We start from the raw sequence: 20,919 nt of genomic DNA, 5'->3' as shown, positions 1-20,919 counted from the left end.
CACTCTCCATCCTACCAGTAGCCTTTTGTGCTTCTTTGTTTAATTTATTCTGCAGCAGGGGGGTTGGAACGAGGTGATCTTTAAGGTCCCTTCCAACCCAAACCATTCTATGATTCACCCAAAATAGTCCCTGGCCTTTATTTTTGTTTATAGCTTGTTTAAAGTTCTTAATAGTTTTAAATTCTTTTGATTTTATTATCTTATCACCTCCTTAATGAGTATTTTACCCCATTAGTCATTATTTAGCCTTTTAGTCTTTCCATGGGCCATCTTGAAGCCCTTGAATGGTGACTCTTTACAGCTGAACCAAAACTCAGGGTGAGGATGAACAGCTGACCCATAAACTTCAGGCAAGTTGTCGCATTTCCAGTGCCTCTGAGCCATCTTGTGCCTCAAAAATTAATGCTGCTTACAAATTGCCTTCTGCCGTGCTCCACCAAATACTAAGATGCTCTAATTATTTATGACAGTTAAAATATCCTGAAGTATTCAAATAAAAGCCCAACATACAGGGAAAACAAGTCCTGTGGAGGAAAGTTATAGTATGAAAGAAAAGATGGCTTGCTTTGTCTGCAGGTCACAGTGAAAGGCAAGCTAGAAATACGTGTAAGAGATGGAGACCTAGATGTGCTAGATTTAAGGGGGAACTCTGTTGCTGCTGCCATTGGACTATTTTCAGGTGTTTGGATGAGCGAATGACCCAAATACAGTTTAAGTCTGTGACTATTTCATTTTAATAGCAATGCAAATACGGTAGGTGAAGGCTAAGAGCGCTGCATCTAATTTAGCAGTGTTGCTTTAGCAACATCGTGCAGGATGCAAATAGTCTCCTTGGTAACACTTCCTAAGTGTCATTAGATAAGCGATGGTTATAAACACGGAAGCAGATCAGAATGAGAGACATGCTCTTGTGCTGTGCCTTTTTATAGCCCCAGACATCACGATTAGCAGGATGGCAAAAGGAGAGAGGGAAGCTGTTTTGAGGATCGTAGCGCTTGTTAACATTTTATATGTTGTGCTTTGGAAAACCGCACCATGAGTGATGGGGTTTTCTGACTTGGTTTAATTAAGGTTTTAAATAAAGGGAGGGTGTTGTCCCTGCCCACTGATGGCACTTGTCAGAGACATACACTAAGTGTCCTCCCACCTCTCCGGGGGGTGCAGATTGCAGATGTTAACACTTCTCTCTGTGCCAATGGCACACTCATGTCTCGGTGAGTTTTGAATCTACAGATTAGGAAAGGGAAAGGGAAGGAGACCCCAGAGGTCAGCATGAGCCGTGACCTGGCTGTCTTCGCCCTGGAGAGGATGTGGAGGTTGAGGTGGTGGTGAAGGATCTGCTTCTGGGCTAGGGTCTGCTGCCCTTCTGCTGAGCTTCCCCTGCCCCAGTATCGCTGCCAGCCAATTACCTCTCCAGAACCAGGTTTGGGTTTCTCTGTTGAATTCTGAAGACTCTTTGCTAGAGATCAGCAACACAGTAGGGATGAAGGTGAGAAATGAGGTTACTTGGTGCAGTTGTTTCTGCTGTTGGAATTGTCATATAGAAAAAAGTCATGAATTGAGGCAGCTTTTCTAGCTCTCATGATAACGAATTTTTTTTTTTTTTTCCTAAAGCCTCAGCTGCTGGACTGAAGGGATTACATGAGAATCCTAGCTTTTGTTTAAACCTCCCTCAATTTTATATACTTCTCTGTTACAGAGAAAAGCTGCAAAGTATAAAAAGAATATGACCTAATGGCTCAAAATCAGAATGCGTACAAAAGAACCAGCAATGCTTTTGTTTTCAACTGATCTTTATTTTAATCCCACTGATCAATGCCTGAGGATCTCATCCAAGGAATCTGAATACCTGATAATGTCAACTGGAGCACATGAAAGCAGAAGGAGCCAAATCTATAAGAGCATCAAAATAGGTTTATTCTGATTTGGGATCAAAGTCTGAAAGAGCAGATGGTTTTATTTTATCATGAGCTTGACCCTGCTTCAGGAGAGGCAGACAATTGATGGACTTTTGCATTATTTTTTTTTTTTGGAAATCCCTGAACGAAAGCTAAGCAGCCAAACACCCTTGCAGCCAAACACCTCCTGATCTGTGACCTTCAGGTCCCCACACAAGTCCAATGACTGCAGACTGGCCAGTCCAAGGGTCCCTTTTTTATTTCAGCAGTCTGCAGCACCTTGCAATTTAGATACATGGCAAAAGACTGACTGCAATTTTTCCTGTTCTAATGCAAAAGGGAATTCAAATTCAAAGTCCTTCTTCACAAGGAGAACTCAGAATTAAAAAAAAAACAAACCCCACAAAAAACAACCATCCCCCACAGCCCTTTATTGCTCCCAGATCTTCTTGGAATTCATCCATCTTCATATCGCTCATATCTCGTGGCGTCCGTTGTAAATGTCAGTCCTAATTAATGAGACCTTGGCCCTCTGCGTAGTTAAGATGAGTAACAATCCAACGTTTGTTTGTGAGATGGGTGCCCTTACATCTCCCCTTCCCAGGGAAGGCACTGGGGCTGTTAGCCTTGTGCATGACAAGCTGCCAGAGGCAAAGCCTGAAACACCACTCTGCCCCTGTAGTGTGGAAAGCATGCAGGTGAAGCTCTCCTGAGCTGGGTGGCAGAAGTGTTTCCTAAAATTTTTAGAGATTAAAATGGAAATTCTGGGGTCCCCTTACTGAATTGCCACCATCCCATCCCTGTGCTGGGCTCCTGGGATTTCGCTGGAAGGCACTGGTGAGTTTTCTGCTTTGTGAAGGAGACACGGGGGTCGTTGGACCCCAGGATGCCGTTCCAGCCTTAAGGCAAAATGTTGCTGCCTTCCCTGTGCAGCATAACAGCTTTCATGCAGTGAAAGGGGTCTTGGGGTTGGTTTGAAGGTGAAGTTTGTCTCTGAATCCAAATTGTTCTGCAGTAGAGGGACTGAGCAGGTTTTTCTCACCACTATTGCCCATGGCTTAGTAGAACATGGGAATATGGACAAATGACTCTGCTAACTGGGTGCTCAGCCCTCAGCCTGCTCTTTCCTCTGCTGTATGTAGAATAGAGCGTTTCCCTCCAGGACAGCCACGTCGCTGTGTTTCTGCTACATGTCATTTGGATACTGAGTTCTTAAACATTTGTAGGTATCATTTTTTAAACCAGCTTGGGATAAGAAAATGATCTTTCTCCCTGATGTTACTGGCATGTTTCTGCTGCAAAGAGATGTGGTGAAGCTCATGCTTTCTGAGGAAAATCAAAGGGCAGGAGGGGTAAGTGAGGTTTCTTTGGGGTCTCCAAGTAAAAATGTATAGGGGGCAAGAACTGAGACCTACATCACAGTCTTGCGATTAAGGACTTGTGACTCTTGTCTGGGAGCAGGTGGTGCTGTGGCCACGTGTATGGACACTACTGCTGGACATGTCGGAAACCCTCAAGTCCCATGGAATGCCCTGGTGCCACCTCTCCGCATCATTGCTTAACACGCATGTCTCTGTGGCTCTTCACTGAGCTCTAACTTTGCAAAACCAAATGCGAAACCATCCAGGATGATTTAGACCTGATTTTGACTCGGTCTGGCTGAAGAGCTGGCTGTCATTTTGTTCCCACAAACACCATAAAATGCAAATCATGTCATATGTAATGTTAGCAGACTTTCTTGTCACAGCCCAGGGTGGAGTTCAGCCTGAGACTCAGTTTCCATGACAGGTAGGACCATGCCAGCTCATCTGAATTTGTGCGGTCCTTTTTTCACCTGTGGGGATCTCAGGGGGGTACACTGGCCCTGCCCACTCCCTGGGGTGGTCGATGCAGCCATGCTGCAGCCTTGACCTGAGCCAGCTCAGCCATTTCTGCACTTGCACCACAGATTCATCCTGAATAGCACCTCTGCACGATGCCGGTTCGTTGCCCATTCAGCAAAAAGAGCAATGCTTTTGTATTCCCAGCCCTGCTTCCTGCAGCACCTGGGTTTTCCTTGGAGATCTCCTGTTCACACATGGGGCCAGCCCCGCTTCTCAGGGCTGACGGGAGCGCAGGGCCCCGCGGTTGAAATCCCCCCAACCTCACCTCGCACACCTGAGACCAGAGGGCTCTTGCTGTTGTGCACTTGCAAACTCCCTTTAAATCAGTATTTTCAATACAAGCAAGGCAGCTCTGGCTTTTCTGAGACCTTGTGATATTTTGTGTTGTCCATTGCAGGAATCAGGTGTTTCACACCCCACTGTAGCTTCCTAACCCACAAGGAAATCCCTTATTTCCTCTCTTAATCAGTTGATGCTGCAAAGCAGCCTCCGTTAGTGGCGGGAGAGCAGCGTGGGATTGCACCACGGCTCTGACGTCCCGTCTGGGGCAGTGACAGACGATGCTCCCCAGCTCCTGACCCACCCTGGCTACTCCGTGTCTGCCAGCCAGGCTCTCCCTGCCAGCCACCCAGGGCCAGACATGCCCCTCGCCCACCTCCCAGCAGTCAGGGCGGGCTGTAGATGGGGACTGAAGTGTCTCCCCGCAACAGGAGGGCATCCCCGTGCCCAATCCAGCAAATGAAACTCCTCTCTCTAACCCCCCACCCCATCCTGACCTCCGGTTCTCCCTTTGCTGCCTCTTTTTGAGAATACGCTCCTTTTTGCATTTCTTCATAGAAAAATAGAAGACATCACAGCCAAAAATCCTTCCCAAGCAGCTGGGGCAGCCGCGGGGCGACTCTCCCTTTGACACAGAAGTCCCTCATTCAGTATCACCTCTGACAACAGATGACTTTTGGCCACTCTCTTCTTGCTCAGATGTGGTTGTTATCTATCGCTCGCTGGGCGCTTCCTCTGCAGCTGGGAGCCGCTTTCACGCCCGTAGAGTCATCTGCCATGTCTCGGACTGGCACCCCTCTCTGTTATTTTTATATTTTTAGTGACCTTCCTTATGCAATAACATGAATTATCTTTTTTTTTTTTTTTTATAAGCATCTTCTTAGCAGAATATTAATGTATATAATTAAGATAGTATTTGGCTCTCAAATCACACTGTTCATCTCAAAATTGGCTTAATTACACAGCTGCTCCTCTAGAATGAGGCTGTGTTTGTTTAAAAGCTTAAATATGGAGATAGGGGCAAAATTTCTTCCTCCAAGGAGAAAACCTCCATTTCAGATTTCTAGCTATGTTGTAAACAGTGGCTTCTCCATTTTCAGGAGGGGAAGAAGTCAAGGAAATAGTACTGCTGATTTTTGTTTTAATCCTTTACATAGGGAGTGAGCCACAAATCCCTTTGATTTATTTTGGTGGGTTTTTTTCTGCATTATTGAAGGTAAAAAGCTTGAGGATCTTCCATTCCTTGGGTTGGTTCACATGCGGCTCCGCTGGTTTTGAAACTCAGGTGTCCCTAACAGCCAGATGAAATCTGTCGGATAAGGCACCTGGTTTTCACCAGCTTCCAGTTTGCGACCCATAAAACTCACTTTTACAGCAGCCTTAACCTCTCGGTGTTACAACAACATGGAAGAAAAATGCCTCCAGACAACTCTGCGGGATTATTTCAGCTTTCTGCGAGGCAGCTGAGAAGTTATGTTCAATTTTGCTGTCAATTTTTCTGCTTTAAACGTTGCTGCTGTAAACTATCAGTCCCTCCTGCGAGTACATTTGTGTTTGGAACTATGCAGTAAATCAGATTATAGCTGCCCTTTATTAACTCTGATGCACAAGATTTCAGCAGTAGAGGTTTGATTCAGAGAAAATGAATGAGGATAGTTAAAGTCAAATATAAATAGATCTCATTAAAAAACAAACAAACCAGCCTCTGTTTCATTATGTGACTCTTAACTGCACCATGAGAATAGAAGTAGCTCTTATTAAAGTCCCCTGGCAGCCTTGTTCTCTTCATCTTCTTCTGCAAACTCGCTCACAAGCTCCTAGGCGCTCTTGGGGACGTGAAACCAATCTGCACCTTGCAATGGGAGAGAAAGGGAGAAAGCAAACAGAAGCCTGCCTGCGTGTGCACGCAATAAAATGAACATAGCCCTGCCAGCACATCCGCATCCCATCCGAGCCCCTAATTACGTCTGTGCAGAGTATCACCACCCCCCTGCACCTTAGACCCCTCTCCTACGCTCTTGCCAGCACCCTGTCCTCCCCTGGCTGGGCTAAGCCAGAGGAGCCCCCTGACTTCTCCTTCGCCCAGTGCCTCGGTCGGGGTTCGTGCTGCGGGTGCTGGTGCTGCTGCAGAGCCACCTCCGCGTTTCCTGCCCGCTGCTGCAGGTGGGTGGTACCTGGGGATGGGCTGCCCGGCGGGGTCAGGATCGCTCCTCTCCATGCCCCCTGACCACCGCGGCAAAGCCCAGCATTGCCTGTAAAATGAGAATAAGCTGATTGTTCCTGCGCGCAGTCTGTGGGGAGCCTCTGCCCTTTTGTCACCAACAGCCGCAAGAAGAGCTCAGAGTCCGATTTACACACTCACGGTCCCCGTGTAGGTGGGTTTGTTCATTTCTGGTGGGTTTTTAAGTACATATGTTTTGGGGGAGGGGAGAAAGTAAAAAAGCAGTGATGCACTCAGAGCATGGAAAAAATCCTGCTACAGTAACAAACTATAGTGTATAGCAGTCTGTGCTGAAGAAGGGAAGGTTGCACAATGGTACCCAAAGCTTCCAATTCACTAATATACAATCAACCATTAACTTTAATGAGGCTTCAGCTATTGTCTTAATGAATGCTTACCTTCATGAGATCCTGACTGTGTAGGTACAGTGAATGGGAAAAGAGGTATGGAAAGGATATTGAACAGTGTTTGAAATGAAGACCTGTAGTTTTGGAAAAGGAAGCTACTTTCAAAGCAGAGTTAAAATACATTTTATTTTAAAAAGGTTCTATTCAAGAAAAGACTGCGTGAGTCTACTGCTAGTGTAATAGCACAAGTGGGAGATTAATATTCTGCTTAAGCGAATAAAATTGCAATCTCTCTTGAGCAAATCTATTCCCACATGAATGGGGGAGCTCAAAAGCAAATAGCAGCTTTATGCTATTTACAATTGCACTCCTGGAACTCATGTGGAGTCTGCAAGGGACCTGGCTGTATAAGTTGCATTTTTCTCATGGTTTTCCCCTATTACCAGTTCAGTCCCACTGGTAGCACCAGTTCAATCCCAGCATTAGTAGCACTAGGAACAAGGAGTCATGGAGTCCTTGGTATTTTAAAGCAATGTATCATCTACTCCTGCTCCCTGCAAGCTTAACTGGCATGATGCCTGAGTGCCTGCAACAAGGGCTCCCACCGTTCCAACTTTCTGTGGAAAACCATTCCAAAGTTTTAATTAGTTTTAATTCATGATCGCAGAGCAATTTGGTGTGTGCAGATGGAAATCAGTAGAGAAGTGTTAGTTCATCATGCTTTAGTATTTTTTATGTATACATATGTTTTACAAAAAGAGTTGCAGCTTACTCAGAACCTGGACTGGACTGTGCCTGACTGTTTAATTACTGTTTACACAGAAGTAATTTGCAAAGTGTTAATTTCCGAAATCAATGCACTCCAGTCCAATAAATATTTAATGCTTCCATCTGCCATTTTTAGGTTAGTTACCAACCCTGCTAGATGAAGTCTATGAAACAGTTGTCTGCTGTTGACATAAAGGAGGGTTTTGAGATCCAGCTTGCATGGAAACCTAGAAAAAAGCATGTTTCCTGAACCCAGTTATATTCTCTTTTCTAGATCAAATACGGATAGGGAGAACGTTGCATATGGAGACAGGTTTATAGCAGGCAGGCCCATGTAAAATTACATCTGAATTTTATGAGAGGAAATACATCAAGTCTTCCCTAGTGAGGCTGCGACTGCAGATCCTAGGTCTGAATTTTAGGAGGAATCTAGCTGGAGCAGGCAGCGTCTTTACCAGTGCAAAAAGCCTAATAAAGCGAAGGGCGCGATGGCCGTTTCAAAGAGCAAAGAGGAGGTGGAGAAGCCCCCTGCCCGCGCAGGCAGGACAGAGCACGTGGGGCCGTGCAGGCAGCCAGGGCTCCTGCGGGTCGTGGCGGGATGACGACGTCGCTTTCTGCAAAACTGGGAGCAGCAAAACTTGCCTCCCTCCGGCTGCGCGGCAGACTATTTAATTACTGATATTTATGGAGGATTTGGAGCTCTCTGGATGGGAATGCCCTGTGCCAATGCAAATGTCACTGCTCGCAGTACAACACGGGGGCCTCGATGATTAGTTCTGTTTTACTGTTTTTCTAGTATAATTATGTTTAATTCATGTGTTGTTTCATCAAAGTGTCTGTCACTCAGGGCTTGGCCTCATCTTCTTAAATAGCTGGATATAAAATTACAATGTGTTCCTCCAGTGAGACTGTATTTCCAGAACATCATGACAGCTTTATTATGACACAGGGCTTTCTGTTTAGCTGAACACTGAATTATTCTTTTAAAAAATCAAAATCTCTTGCGGTTGGATCATTAGGCTTGTGCCATATTCCATACAGGGTTACCCTAAATCAACATAATAAGGATCTTGTGCGGTGGCCTTTAAGTTTTCTGGCTGGGTCAGGGTGGGCCAGCAGTTAACGCAGGAGGCAAATTGCAAAGCACCAAGCAAAGCAAGGCTGATTTTCTAGCAGAAGATGTTATCTCTTTGAGTCCTTCTGTGGCAGCTCTTGGAGTCTTGCCTAGTGGCAGCTTCCAGAGATTATTCAGAAAGTAGTGAGCTAGTGGGAACGACCCTCGTGTCCCCATGGTTCCTAAAGCTCCTGGAGGAACCGGGAGGAGTGTTGCTGCCAGTACCACCATGCTCTAAATACCAGACACCAAACTGCTGGTGTGGGCTGCTGTGAGATGGGTGGAAGCCTGTGCCTGCAAATACGAATCTGTACTTTAGCTAATGGTTTTAGCAATGCATTCAAATTATTGCTCATAGCTATTCCCTGCTATACTCTTGCATGTAAAAAGACCAACCTGTCTAAGCCTAATAGGACCCTAATGAAATTGTTTCCTGTAGCTTTATGCTGTGCAGCTGGATGTAATAACTCCAGGTAATGCACCACGGACATACAACAGTGACGTTCTTCTCAGTGAACTTGATGAAGTTGCTGCTGTAGTGGATGGTGGGCTTTTGGGATGGGTAGATGTGTCAATCAAGCTATAATGAGACTTCTGGATTAAAAAAATTTGCTGGATTATGGAATAAGCTTTGGAATTGCTACAGTGATGGGCTACCCTTGTGTAACCAGGTACTACAGTCTCTTTTTGGATTTCATGTGGGTGGTGATGTGCCAGAAGGAGAAAAAAAGAGAAGCATGGGAAATTGTGTTGGAAGCATAATTTGCAGTATTGCTTTGGTAGAAGTTGCCTTTTTTTTTTTTTTTTTTTTTTTTTTTTTTTTAAGATGGCTTTTAAACTTTGTGGGGCAGGTGCTGAATGGCTGCCCAGTGGTTTGATTAACCAGCATCTAACCTCGGGAAACCTCCAGTGGCTATGAAATGCAGCAGTCCTTTTGGTGAATGGCTGTGCCCTTACTGCCAGAAAAGTGGGGTCCCAGGCAGTTTTCTTGCTGCTTTTATCCGGTTTCGTGAGGAGCTAGGACCACTGCAATCAGGTGAAGTGCAGAGACGCAGGAACCAGCTCACTGTTTCTTACTCTTGATTTGGACATGTGTGTGATAGTGGGGCAGTCCTAAAGAGTATGAGGCCTTTTCCATCCCCATCATCTCCTTTGCAGCAATTCTCTGCAGGTGAACAGAATCTGAACACTGCGGAAATCTGTTTGTTAATGTAAGACAACATGGTCTACTAGTCACAGCAGTGCTTAGTGGAGATAAATCCCTCTACTTGATGTTCCCAGCTCTCCCACGCAGATACCAAGGTGTTTCACCTCTCTGTGCCTCACAGCGCCTATGCACAGGGATAAATGAAGGAGAGACTTAGAGTTGCATTATTGTTGTTGTGGTCTAATTCTAACCAGAACTGAGTGGCAGGAAAGAGCCGACAGTTCTTGGTTCCTGCTGCCATCATTTAGACCCAAATTAGTGACTCAGTGTGAGTTCAAAGGAGGTTTGAGCACATCAGTGGGTCTGCTGCAGGCCCCCATTTCTTCCCCTGCAACTGGTGGCCACACGAGAGAATCCATCTCTTTTGGCCAAGAAGCAATTCCTCTTCTCCCCACTTCGAAGGATTAGTTTTTGGCTGGGTCAGCTCCCCAGACAGGCTTGCTGTGCCACACGATGTGTCCTGAGGCTAGACGTGGGGTGGGATGGTCTGGCCAGGGAGAGAGGCCAAGTCATCCCTGTGGAAAGATCGTCTCCTGTGGCTTTGCTGAAAATTAAACTTCATTGGAGGGATTGTACTGAAGACTGAAGGCATGTTTGAACTCAGGGTGTGGTTTGTTATTTGACGAGCTTGTTGCCTTGATTTGATGAGCTTTTGTGCAATTTAGGGGAGATTCTCCTCCTGCTGACACCTCTTCTGCTCTCTGTGACACCGCTGTCCAAGCAGGACCTTCCTGGAGACGACTCTATGTGCACTGATTTGCAACCTCCTGAAGGCCAGTTTTCCAGGGCTGTGATTTTCATGTTTTTGTGAACCAAGAGTCCAACTGTACATCACGAATTCAGCAGATGAAGCCAACGAGGCAGCCTTGTCATACTGCTTTCATCCATGTATCTCCACCACAGGAACCGATCTCCTGTCCTGCACAGAGGTCAGGCAAGACTGCTCAGTTTGTGGAAAAGTGGGCCTCTTGCAAGACATAGTACATTGGCCTCTTCATCATCTCACTACAGAGGCCTGATTGTGCCGCTTCTGTAAGCTTCAGTCAAGGAACTTGCTTCCAAAGACCATATTAGTATTCTGCAAAGAAAACTGGAGTGCTTTCTTCATTGAGTCAGCTCAAAAGACTGGTGTGTGTGAGCTATTGTAGGAAACAAAATGGCTGCTGGAAAAATTAAGCTTTTTTTTAAAAAAAAAAAAAAAAATAGTTCTGCATTGAATTATTTAGGTTCAGAAAATAAATTTGTTTATTCAGGAGAACAGTGCTGTGAGAACCAGCAGCCCCCCAAGCCTGCAGGGTGAGACCCCCCGATACAGCTTGACTTCTGTAGTCTCCTGCAGGGCAGTCAGCACAGAAGCAGCCTTGTAAAAGAGATAAGCAAAACCAAGCTGGGGAATAACAGCACTTCCATCATACTGCATTTCCTGGGTGTCAGAGTAATTCTATGATACAGAAATGTAATAGTACAAATCTGGCTGATAACCGTTTTGGTAAATAATAATAAAAGAGCTGTGACAGTTCAGCTCTAGCTTGACTAATATAGTGATAGTATCTATCTTGAAGAGAAAAATGCAATAGCACAGAAAGTTCCTTTCTGCCATTTGTCAGGTGTACGGATGTCATTGGGTGACATTCAGGCCCATGCAAGGGACCAGCACACACACACACCTTTGGATCTGTTTTAAGCCTTTTAAAAATACCCTGTTTCTATATCCTGAACCTTTGTGCTTAATGCATTTCACCCACTGTATGGAAAACAGCAGCCTCCTTCCCACATTTAATGTGAGGATCGCTGCTCTCTAACAGGCAGGAAAGAATCAGATAGCAACCCAGGCAATCTGTTTTTCTTTTACTACGTTAATAGCATTTGCTAGTGTTAAGAGACCTCTGCAGCCCTGGGCAGCAGTATGGGTTGTGTGTTTTTCTTATTTAATGACCAAGAGGAGCCAGAGATAGGTGATAAACTTGGCTAAACATCAAGTGCTGAATGAAAGGGTTTGCATCTGACCAGGTGGGAAATGACAGGTTCATTGCTGTGCCTTCCTGTGCTTCCCCAGGCATACCCTATGGCATCAAAAGCTTGGAATTATTTTGCTTTGGATGGTGTTAATTGGAATTAATTGGAATGGGCTGCTGAGTCATCGCCTCCAATCCGCATATTAATACCACCTCACACCCTTCTTTCTTTCCCCTCCAGTCTGAAAGCAGAGGGATGAGAAGGCTGCCTGGCAGTATCTGTGTGGCAGAGGTGGGTGGTGAAGCTCTGAGTCCTGGCTCCCCTCAGCTGGGCAATGCTGCCTTCCACTGACATGTTTGCTTTGCATTTGCCTCTTCTGGTTGCAGCCAAGGTACCTACCCTACATCCTTCTTTCTTGGATAGACACTGATGTTCTTGTGTGACTAGCTCGGGAGAAGTCTGCTTTGAGCAATGAGGAGACGTTGGGAGCTCTGCTTTTAACTACAAGTGTGCAGTGCCTAATCTGTAGCCCAGATGAATTGTCAGCTGTGTTTTCATTTAAGTAAAGCTTCTTAGGACAAAGAATAGAACATATAGGCTAACCCTGCTCTCATTTACTTGGATGGGAACAGGCTCTGCCTTTCAAAATGGTAATAACCAGTGTTGTTGAAGTTTATCTTACAGTAAGCCAGAAGCCCCATCTAGGATTATCGTCCATGTGCTCTGATGCAGTAAGAAATATGCAGGCTCTGCCTTGGAGAATGTGCACCCTTCTTAAAATGGTCTCCTATAGATCTGTATGACTTCCCTGTCAAGCTTTAGTTAGCTCTGTGTCAAAAGAAGCAGTTTTAAGTGCCCAGAAGTTCAGCTTCATTCTTCTTTGTCTTTGGTTGTTGTTTTTAAAGCAAAACTAAATTAATTAAAATGGCCACTTAAGTAAGGTAATGTTATTTCCGGCTTTCTAAGAAAGTGTTAGGAAAAGTGCAAACCTTTGCTGGATTTGGCAGCTTCCTTGGAAACTCTATCCTTGTGTGAGAATGCATTAAAAATAATGCTCTCTGGCAGCTCTTTTGGAGTCTGGAAGCTAAAAGGTAGTAACCAACTCTATATCACAGACTTCTTACATCTTCATTTAATCAGAAATCATGAATCTCTCAGACTTACTACTCAAGCTCATGGAGGAGAAAGCAGCTGGTCACACTTAATTTTAATGATATTTCAATATTACATTGTTCTTCCTCTTTCCCCAAGCCCTGCAATGAGGGCTTTCATATGGTAACGCAGGGTAAACCTCACTAAGTCTCTCTGATGGCCAATTCCTGTGTGTAAGTTTTCTTGGAGCTTCTCTGCTGATGCCTGCTGCTATATTGTCTCTTCAGCTGGGACTTCATCCAAGTTTGTAAGCAGAGATGAGGCTCAGCCTCTGAGTTTGGACCTAGCTCTTGAGTTTTCCTGGAGTGCCAACTGGCTGAGTGTTGGGTACCAACTGTACCAACTCTGCTAATAAATCATACTGTCTCGGGTGATAAAAATTGGTTTCTAAATCTAGTATACCGAAGAAAGTGGTAGCTGTTATTCAGTGGGGAAATAGATTGCCCCACCTCTGAGCTGTTATTAATCAGAAATATGTGTTGCTGGAAACACATTTATTTTTTGTATGTCTCTTTCCCTTATTGCATAAAGACTTGCCCACCCAACGCTTATCACACTGCAAGAGTATTACTATACATAAGCTTGTTGATATTTGGCATTCTGATGCTTGACTGGAGGGAAGATCTACAACTTAGAAGGATGTTGGAATAATAAAACCCCAAGTATAACCTATGCTTTGGAAATAACAATGGTTGATGTTAGCCCTGAGGGTGTTGGGTTTTTCACTTAGCAGTGAAATGAGATCCTTGAATGAGAACTGTATAATTGTGCTGGAGCTTTGTGTCTGGGGCTGTGGCTCCTGTTGTCTTCAGTGTGATGTGTGACCCGAAGAATTGCTTTGCTAAGGACACTAAGAGCTGGCAATTTTACAGCTGTCTTTAGCTACAAGGTATCTCTCTGATTCTCCTAAGAACCAGTTTCTTTACCTTTCTGCTGCAGGCAGTGTAATTTCTTTTTTTTAACTCTTTGTTATCGTAACTCACAATGATAAACGTTCAACAGAAGCACCCCTTGAGGGCATGCTGTACCTTCAAAAAAAAAAAAAAAAAAAAATAGATCCTTTTCTCACTTTGCACAAATATTTTATGTTAAGGAGAGCTGGATGTGTGACTCTGGAGAGGAGGATGAAGGCACAAAGGCTGGCTTGGCAAGTCAGTCATGCATGCAGTGGTTCAGGGACGTGCATTCTGCTTTCTCATGTTCATTATCCCCCAACTGTTTCAGCTCTCTGGCACATGGCTTGGGTCCTCCGCATATCCTTTGTTTCTAACACAGTGATTTGATGCTATTTTGCAATTGACTGCATTTAGTCTCTTGCATCAATTCAGAACACCAGGTTTTTGGAAGGAGTAACAAGAAATTCAGAAAAAAATAAGTATACAGTTATCAATTGGACTAAAAAAGATTGATTTTTAAGAGCAAAGATTAAAGGAGCTGAATATGAGTAGCTTTGTCAAGTAAAGACGAAATAGGTAGATATGTTTTTACTGTACTTGTTGGGTGCAAACATGAGGAAGACTCGTTTAAAGTCCTCACTGGATACACTAAAGATGAAATGAAAGGGGAAGACTTGCTGTGATTAGCAGGTAAACTCTGAGACATTGCTGTGCTATAGAAGCCACAAGCTTTGTAACATCAGACTTTCTGATTCAGCTCGGGTAATAAATTCAGTCTAGGAACAATCCTTCTCTAGTTGAGAAATTTAATAGATTTTGGCCTGTAGGAGGTATTCTGATCCTGATCAGATTCTGATCTGGTCCCTGCTACAGTAAGTCTTGTCCACCCTGAGTGCTCAGTGATGCTGTGCAGCCAGGGGACCAATGCTGCCTTGCAGGGAGGTGGCTTTTCCTGGATAGTGGGGCAACAAGCTCTGAGATCTGTGGCACAAAAGCACTGTATAATTATCTAAGGAGGTTGATGTGTGCTGCCCTACCTTTAGCATGTTCCCCGTTGCTCTGTTACAAACAACTTTCTTGGTTGTTGCTGATGTGGAACATGGTGTGGCACCTCTTTTCATGCTCTTTTGTGTTCCCAGCCTCAACAGATAGACAGCTGGGAAGACCAGGTCTTCAGATGTTGATCCTCATGGGATTTTCACAAGGATTTAATGTTGCTTGTCCTTTTTGCTGAGCTCTTGCCTAACCATCTTGCTTTGCTTTCAGTGCTTTCAGCTTGAACCCCTTTCTCTGCCCTTTGTGTCAATGGGGCAATGAAATTGCTTTGCGCAGCAGGAAACATCCTAACCTCCTGATGCACAGCACTGTTGTCTTCTCCCCCTCTCCCTCCCTCCTTGCATGTGTACAAGGGTGTCAGTGCCCTCTTTTCCCACCCTTCATCACCCAGCTGCCTGGTTGGGCTACAGCCCCTGTGAATCCGTGACTCACTGCAGAGCCTTTCATAGTTTAAAAAAAAAACAACAAACAAAACCAAAACAAAAGACCCCCAAACAACCATAAAACCAACCTGCAAAACAATCTTTCTTTTCCACCATTTTCCTAATTTTATTTCTGGGGCTCTGGCTTTGCTTGCAGGAGGGTTGGGAAGCCCAGGGCCACCTGCACGGAGCAGAGCTGTGATGTTGCTTTTGCTTCAGCAGCCTCTAGCGGGGAGAGTAATATGGCTAAAGCCGGGGCAGGATTCCTCCTGTACCGTAACTCTACTGACTTTGTAGACCAGCCAGAGGAGTGAGTTAGTGTCTGGAGTCTGAGATGAACTCTTTTAATCTGTGTTGTAAGAAAAGGCTGATGAGTAAAGAAAAGGCTTTTTTTTTTTTTTTTTTTTTTTGGTCCAAGAGGCCAATGTGGGGGATATATTTTTTTAAAATTTCAAATATGGGGAAATAAAGCTATCTGGAGGTGAATGAGTCACTTCCATGAGTCACCAATAGTGGGAAGAAGGGATTTAATATTTGTGAATCAGAATCAAAAAGTACAGTCTGTTCCCTGCTTGGTGTGAGAGGGGAAATAATGGACAGTTTCAAAAAGCTATTTTCTCCCCAGAAGAAGAAGAATAATCAGGTTTTAGACTCTTAAGCATCTTGGGGTGGATGGCTGCCACCCCTCCTGGCACTGTGGTGCTGCTGGTCCCTGGGCTGACTGCACCTAGAGGTGCTCGTTGCCTTGTGGGTTTTTCCAAACCTCTGTCCCACACTGCTGGTGGCTTTCTTGGTGTGACCTTGGGCATGTCTCCCCACCACTTGTTGCTCACTTTCTCCTCTATAATATGAGGCCGTTGCCAGTAACTTAAAATTTATGAAGAGCTGGACTTTGTGCCTTCAGCAGCCTGTTTTCTTCCCCACAGAAAATGATGTGTAAATGCAGGCGAGTGCCACAGGCAGCGGGAGGGGGTGGCATGCAAACTGCAAGGCAGTAAATCATGCCCTGGCTATGCTAATAACTCTTTCAAATGCCTGGTTGTTGCTGCATAAGACTGTAACCATCCAAAATCTTATCAGAGGGAGGGCGTACAGCCCTGGTGATAAAAATACTGGGGTGAGAGTGCTGCTTGCACCAGCAGGTCGTGAGGGCTCAGTCCTGGGTGCTTGCTGCTCAAAGGGTGCAGGACCCTGTGCACGCAGTGAATGTTCTGTGGCTCCTCACTCCAAGGCTTGTGGGTTTTGATTCAGCCGAAGCAGAGGAGGAGGAGGAGGAGGATGTGCGGGGCCTTCCTCCCGTGTCCGCCAGCTGTCACTGTTGCTGCACACACTCGGGGTGGCCGGTGCGTTTTGTGGCTGTGATTTACAGCTGAGCCTTTCAACACTGACACCCCTCCAGGCTGGACCGGGGCCCCGTGGATAGACACAACGACACGTGTAAGATGATGTTTGCTGCCCCAAAAGACTGAGGATGTTTGGCTCATCCACAGTGTAAGTGAGAGTATTTAGCCTCATCTTAACAACCTGTTCCTGAAGCTGCAACTTTATTGCCTATTAAAAGGCTCTGTAAGAGCTCCGGAGATAATTGTAGTGTGTACACATTTCCCCACTTTTGGGTGTAACTGTTCTAGAGGTTTGGGTTTTTTTTTGAAGGGTTGTTAGAGAACTAAAACTCCCTCAAACAGCTTCTCTGATTAAACAATGGTTTGTAAAACTGAGTGGGGGGGAGGGAAGTAATAGTAAATTAGGAGTAGTGGTCACAGCAGGATCTGGCAGGCTTTGGCAGTGTGCGTACACTCAAATGGATATCCACATACCTATCTCTGTGTGCATAGGCACTCAACTTCTACATCGTATTCTGTGTGAATTTTCCTGGTTTAGTTGAATTAATGAGAACTGCTTGTGCTTGTAAAGTGAAGGAGATAGAATTTTACCTCCCCAGTGGGAAACAGCTCGGAGATGGAGACATTCCTGTGTGTGCTTGCTGAGGGCTACTCTAAAACTACTTGTAGAAGCAGTTAGCATCTCTTCAAGGTATTGCACTTTTACTGTCTGAGCTGACAAATACAAAGTTCAATTGTTACTCATCAACCTAAGACAAAAGTTGTCTGAAATCAGGATGACATTCACCCTATGGTTTAAGAGACTATATACCTATATTGTAAACAAGTTTTGTTTGCGTTTAGATATCCCAGAACTTGATACTTGAGAGGACTGAGTCAGCATAGTGTTACTTGAATTAACTATTGATGTACTTTGTGGAGATCATGCAGCAGTGAAAAACCCCACCACAGTGTTTCACATGTAACCTTGTTCTGGATTTGAGGTTCTGATACTTACTGATCCAGATTCTGCTGTGAGAGATACAGATGTAAACTGGAAGTCATGCCATCCCCTCAGCGAAGCTGTTCTAGACTTGCATCAAAGAGCAGCATCTGACCTTTAAAATTTAATTCTGGTAAAAGCAAGCACCAATCTACACACTTTTCTCCATTTGGATTAGATCCTGCCTCATACAAACATAATTCAGAGGAGAAAGTGAGCTCCTGGCAGAGACAGAAGGATAATCCCAGCCCCTGCCTCGTGCTCACGCACTTGCTGTTGTCTCCTTTCAAACCTATGCTTTCTTGGTGGTTGTCTTTCTTGAAGCTGAGCATTAAGGGAAGCAAATTGATGTTTTTCAATAGTTTTCTCAAGTCCTGACCAGATTAGAAGCTCTGACTACAAAGGGGAAGAATTTGTGGGAACATGTGGCCATGCACAGCCAGAGCTGCGTGGGGAGTCTCCCGGGAAGAGCTTGGTGGAGTTTAAAATGGGTTTCTTCTGCATCCGAGCTACCATGTCAGTTGGACCCCTTCTGTGCTAGGTGGCTGTGCAGCTAGGGAGGGAAAAAGGCATCTTTCCAATCTGCATTTCTGCTTTTAATTTGGCAGCGCAGCGGGCTGGTTTGCAGCCAGGTGAGTAGCTGTGCTCACAGCCGTACCTGCGCCATCCACGTCGCTGTGTCTGTACCATGGGCTTGGGAATGCAAAGGAGGCGAGTTATGATCAAAAAGGCCATTTGTTTCTCTAAGGTATTTGCATGTGCAGTTCAAATAAACACAATCAGAAATTAAGTGTCCTAGTGTGTGCTTTGAAAACATCGTTGGACTTGGGGATGTGGAAGGAGGCTGATAAGGAGTTTGGTCCTTTCTGAGCTCTGTTGTTGCCTCTCCTGCCTGCAGCTGGGTGCTGCCACTCAGTGCTCCTCCAGACTATTTTTAATTGCTTTCTGCTGATGTGGCAACTTCTGCCTGGATGTCCAGGGAGCTGGCAGTAGCACAGGCTAGTGGTCATGCTCCCTGTACAGCGGTAACACAGGAGTCAGTCCTTATCTGGGATGCTTCCTTGCTTTTCTGGCTTCAACACTCCTCTGCCTGCTGCAGCCCTGGTGTTTCCCACGTAGGGTGGGGAGCTGGCAGCCCGCTGCACTGGGCTTTGGGAAGAACAAGGCTTCTCAATAGCTTAATTATGGGGAAATAATGTATTCATGGGACTGATGTGACTTAGTCTTGATTTATGCAAGATGAGCTGGGGATGGGTTTCTTCTAAGTGTTGGTGAATGAGGTTTGTGTCCTCATTGACTCACAGGACCTTCCCTTGTTTCTCTTCTGTCTCTCTCCCTCTTTGTTTAACCACAAGCACTGCATTAAAATTCTGTTGCTGAATATATGTCACATCCCAGGCAGTATTTGGCTTTTTTCTGTATTTCCTTGCCATGTTGAGGCTTACCTTGTTTATCAGGTTTGAGTAAACAGCCTGTGGTTGTGCATAGATGGGGAAAAGCAAAGGAAGGGTTAACCAGGTGATACCCAGATACTGCCAACTGGGATGTGAGCATATGCCCATGTGTCAGACAGAGGTGAATTTAGTTTACCTAGGCTGAACCTGAGTAAATAAACTCTGCTGAGAGGTGGTAATATTAGGTTGAGCTCAGCACTGCACAAAGTGGTAATGCAGCTTCCATGTGGCTGAGTGGACAGAGTAAGGCTGCATCTGCTCGAGGAGTGCAGCCTGAAAATACCTAATTCAAGCCTTGCTGTGCTAAATAGCAGTTCTGATAGTTAGAAAGACAACTTAAAACAGTTTAAATAACGAAGGAAATTAAGGGGCCTGCTTCTATTTACGTTCATGACAGCAGTTAAAAGATACAGACTATGTGGTGTAAGTTTGCTGCAAAGCAGTGAAACTTCCCCTGATCTGACATTTAATAGATAAGCTTAAAAAAAACCAAACTAAAAGACCAAACAATCTGACTTCCGCACTGGCAAAAATGGGGAATACAAATGAAAAACTGCTGTGGGGCCACACATTAAGTCTGGTCCGCATCAGGAGAAACCGGAGGGAGATGGTGTGGTTGCACTGAAGTGTGACTCGGGGCTTGCACGTGTTTACTCACTGAATCCGTCCCAAAGACTCTTAAGGAAAAGGAGATAACCCGGTGCCGGGTTTGCTGTGGCGCGGTTTCCAAAAGAGGCCGCTGGCCGCAGGACTCTCCTTCATCTGCACTCTGGAAACAAACAACCAATTTTTCATTTTTAGTGGTTAATTCTGAAAATATGAAGGTCTGTTTAGTCTTGTCTCCCTAACATAAACCAGCCAGAACAAGGCAGCTTGAGGGGAGTTTGCAACAAGTTCCCTTATTTGGAATAACAGTCGCTGTTGTAAACGTGGCAGCCGTGGGACTCTCCCACCCCGGTGGGGGTCAGGCTGGTCTTGCGATGCATCGCAGGGCCATGCTGGGGGAGCGGCGGTGGTGATGGACACGTCTGAGGCAGCACGACAGGCTGGATTCTGTCCTGAGCTCTGGGTTGCACCTAGTTTGTAGGAGCAGGTTGTGATGTGAATGGGGCCTGGAAAGGTGAAATGTAAAATTTGTGTGGAGTCAAACTTTTTCATGTAAGTTCCATGGCTGTCATTTTACTGTTTTCCTTCTGTAGGCCATAATGCCATCCTACAAGCTCCTCCAGGAAGAGCTGCGGTCCCTTGCCAGTCAGGTACTTGTGGGCACACCACCTTTGCAGGATCCTTGTGCAGTGGCTGCGTGGCTGCGGGCCTGCCCAGCACCTCCCTATTGCTGCCCTCCTGCCTCCTCCCTTCCGTAGCCGTCCTCACCCTGCTGCTTATGGTGATCTTGATCCTGCAGGAAAGAGCACAGAACGGCCCTTGTGCATATTGTATTGTCCTTGATGTGATCTCCTTTTCTTTACTAGCGTCAGATTTTCAGTAACTTGCTAATAATGGTGTGACCTTGTAAGTCTTTCAAATTTACGGCTTTCCCTGGTCTGAAATGACATCCCTCCATCCTCGGCAAAAGGGGGAATGAGTTCTCTGAGCTCCTGCTGAAGGTGTGCTGGGAATTAGGAATTAGGAATTAGGGCTCCGCTTGAACTGTGGCATTTTCTGTGTGTTTGAGGTCTGGTTACTATTTACCTTTGGCAAAAGCAGAAAAAAATTTAAACATGTACATTTCATTTCTATATATGACTTTTAAGTTAAATTATTGTCCTTTATGCTGAACTATTTTTTACACTCTCCTCTAATGCTGTCTTTCTCCCCTCATTGGTAGTGTAAGAGCCTTCTGCTCAGTTGCTGCTGGTGAGCTTGCTCTTTCTTTCTTCCATGTCTTCCACTGTTAAAATACTTTCATTTGTTCTCTTTGTTGGAATTGCATTGCACGCT

The 20,919-nt window shown here is 45.2% G+C and overlaps 1 protein-coding gene across 2 annotated transcripts in view; it reads left to right on the top strand.

Annotated features, from left to right (window-relative positions):
* Nucleotides 1–20,919, top strand: part of NEURL1 (neuralized E3 ubiquitin protein ligase 1) — a 161,688-nt gene that overhangs the window by 12,575 nt on the left and 128,194 nt on the right. The window contains exon 1 of one of the 2 annotated variants that reach the window (XM_075758000.1): nt 16,592–16,690. The exons of the other annotated variant lie outside the window; for it this stretch is intronic. The gene's annotated coding sequence lies outside the window, so the exon portion shown is untranslated. Of the gene's footprint in view, nt 1–16,591; nt 16,691–20,919 lie in introns of those variants that run through there. 2 annotated transcript variants of the gene reach the window in all.

This window comes from Balearica regulorum, chromosome 7 (assembly GCF_011004875.1).
Source record: "Balearica regulorum gibbericeps isolate bBalReg1 chromosome 7, bBalReg1.pri, whole genome shotgun sequence".
In the NCBI taxonomy this organism is placed as follows: domain Eukaryota; kingdom Metazoa; phylum Chordata; class Aves; order Gruiformes; family Gruidae; genus Balearica; species Balearica regulorum.
This window is presented reverse-complemented; position numbering and strand designations above follow the sequence as displayed.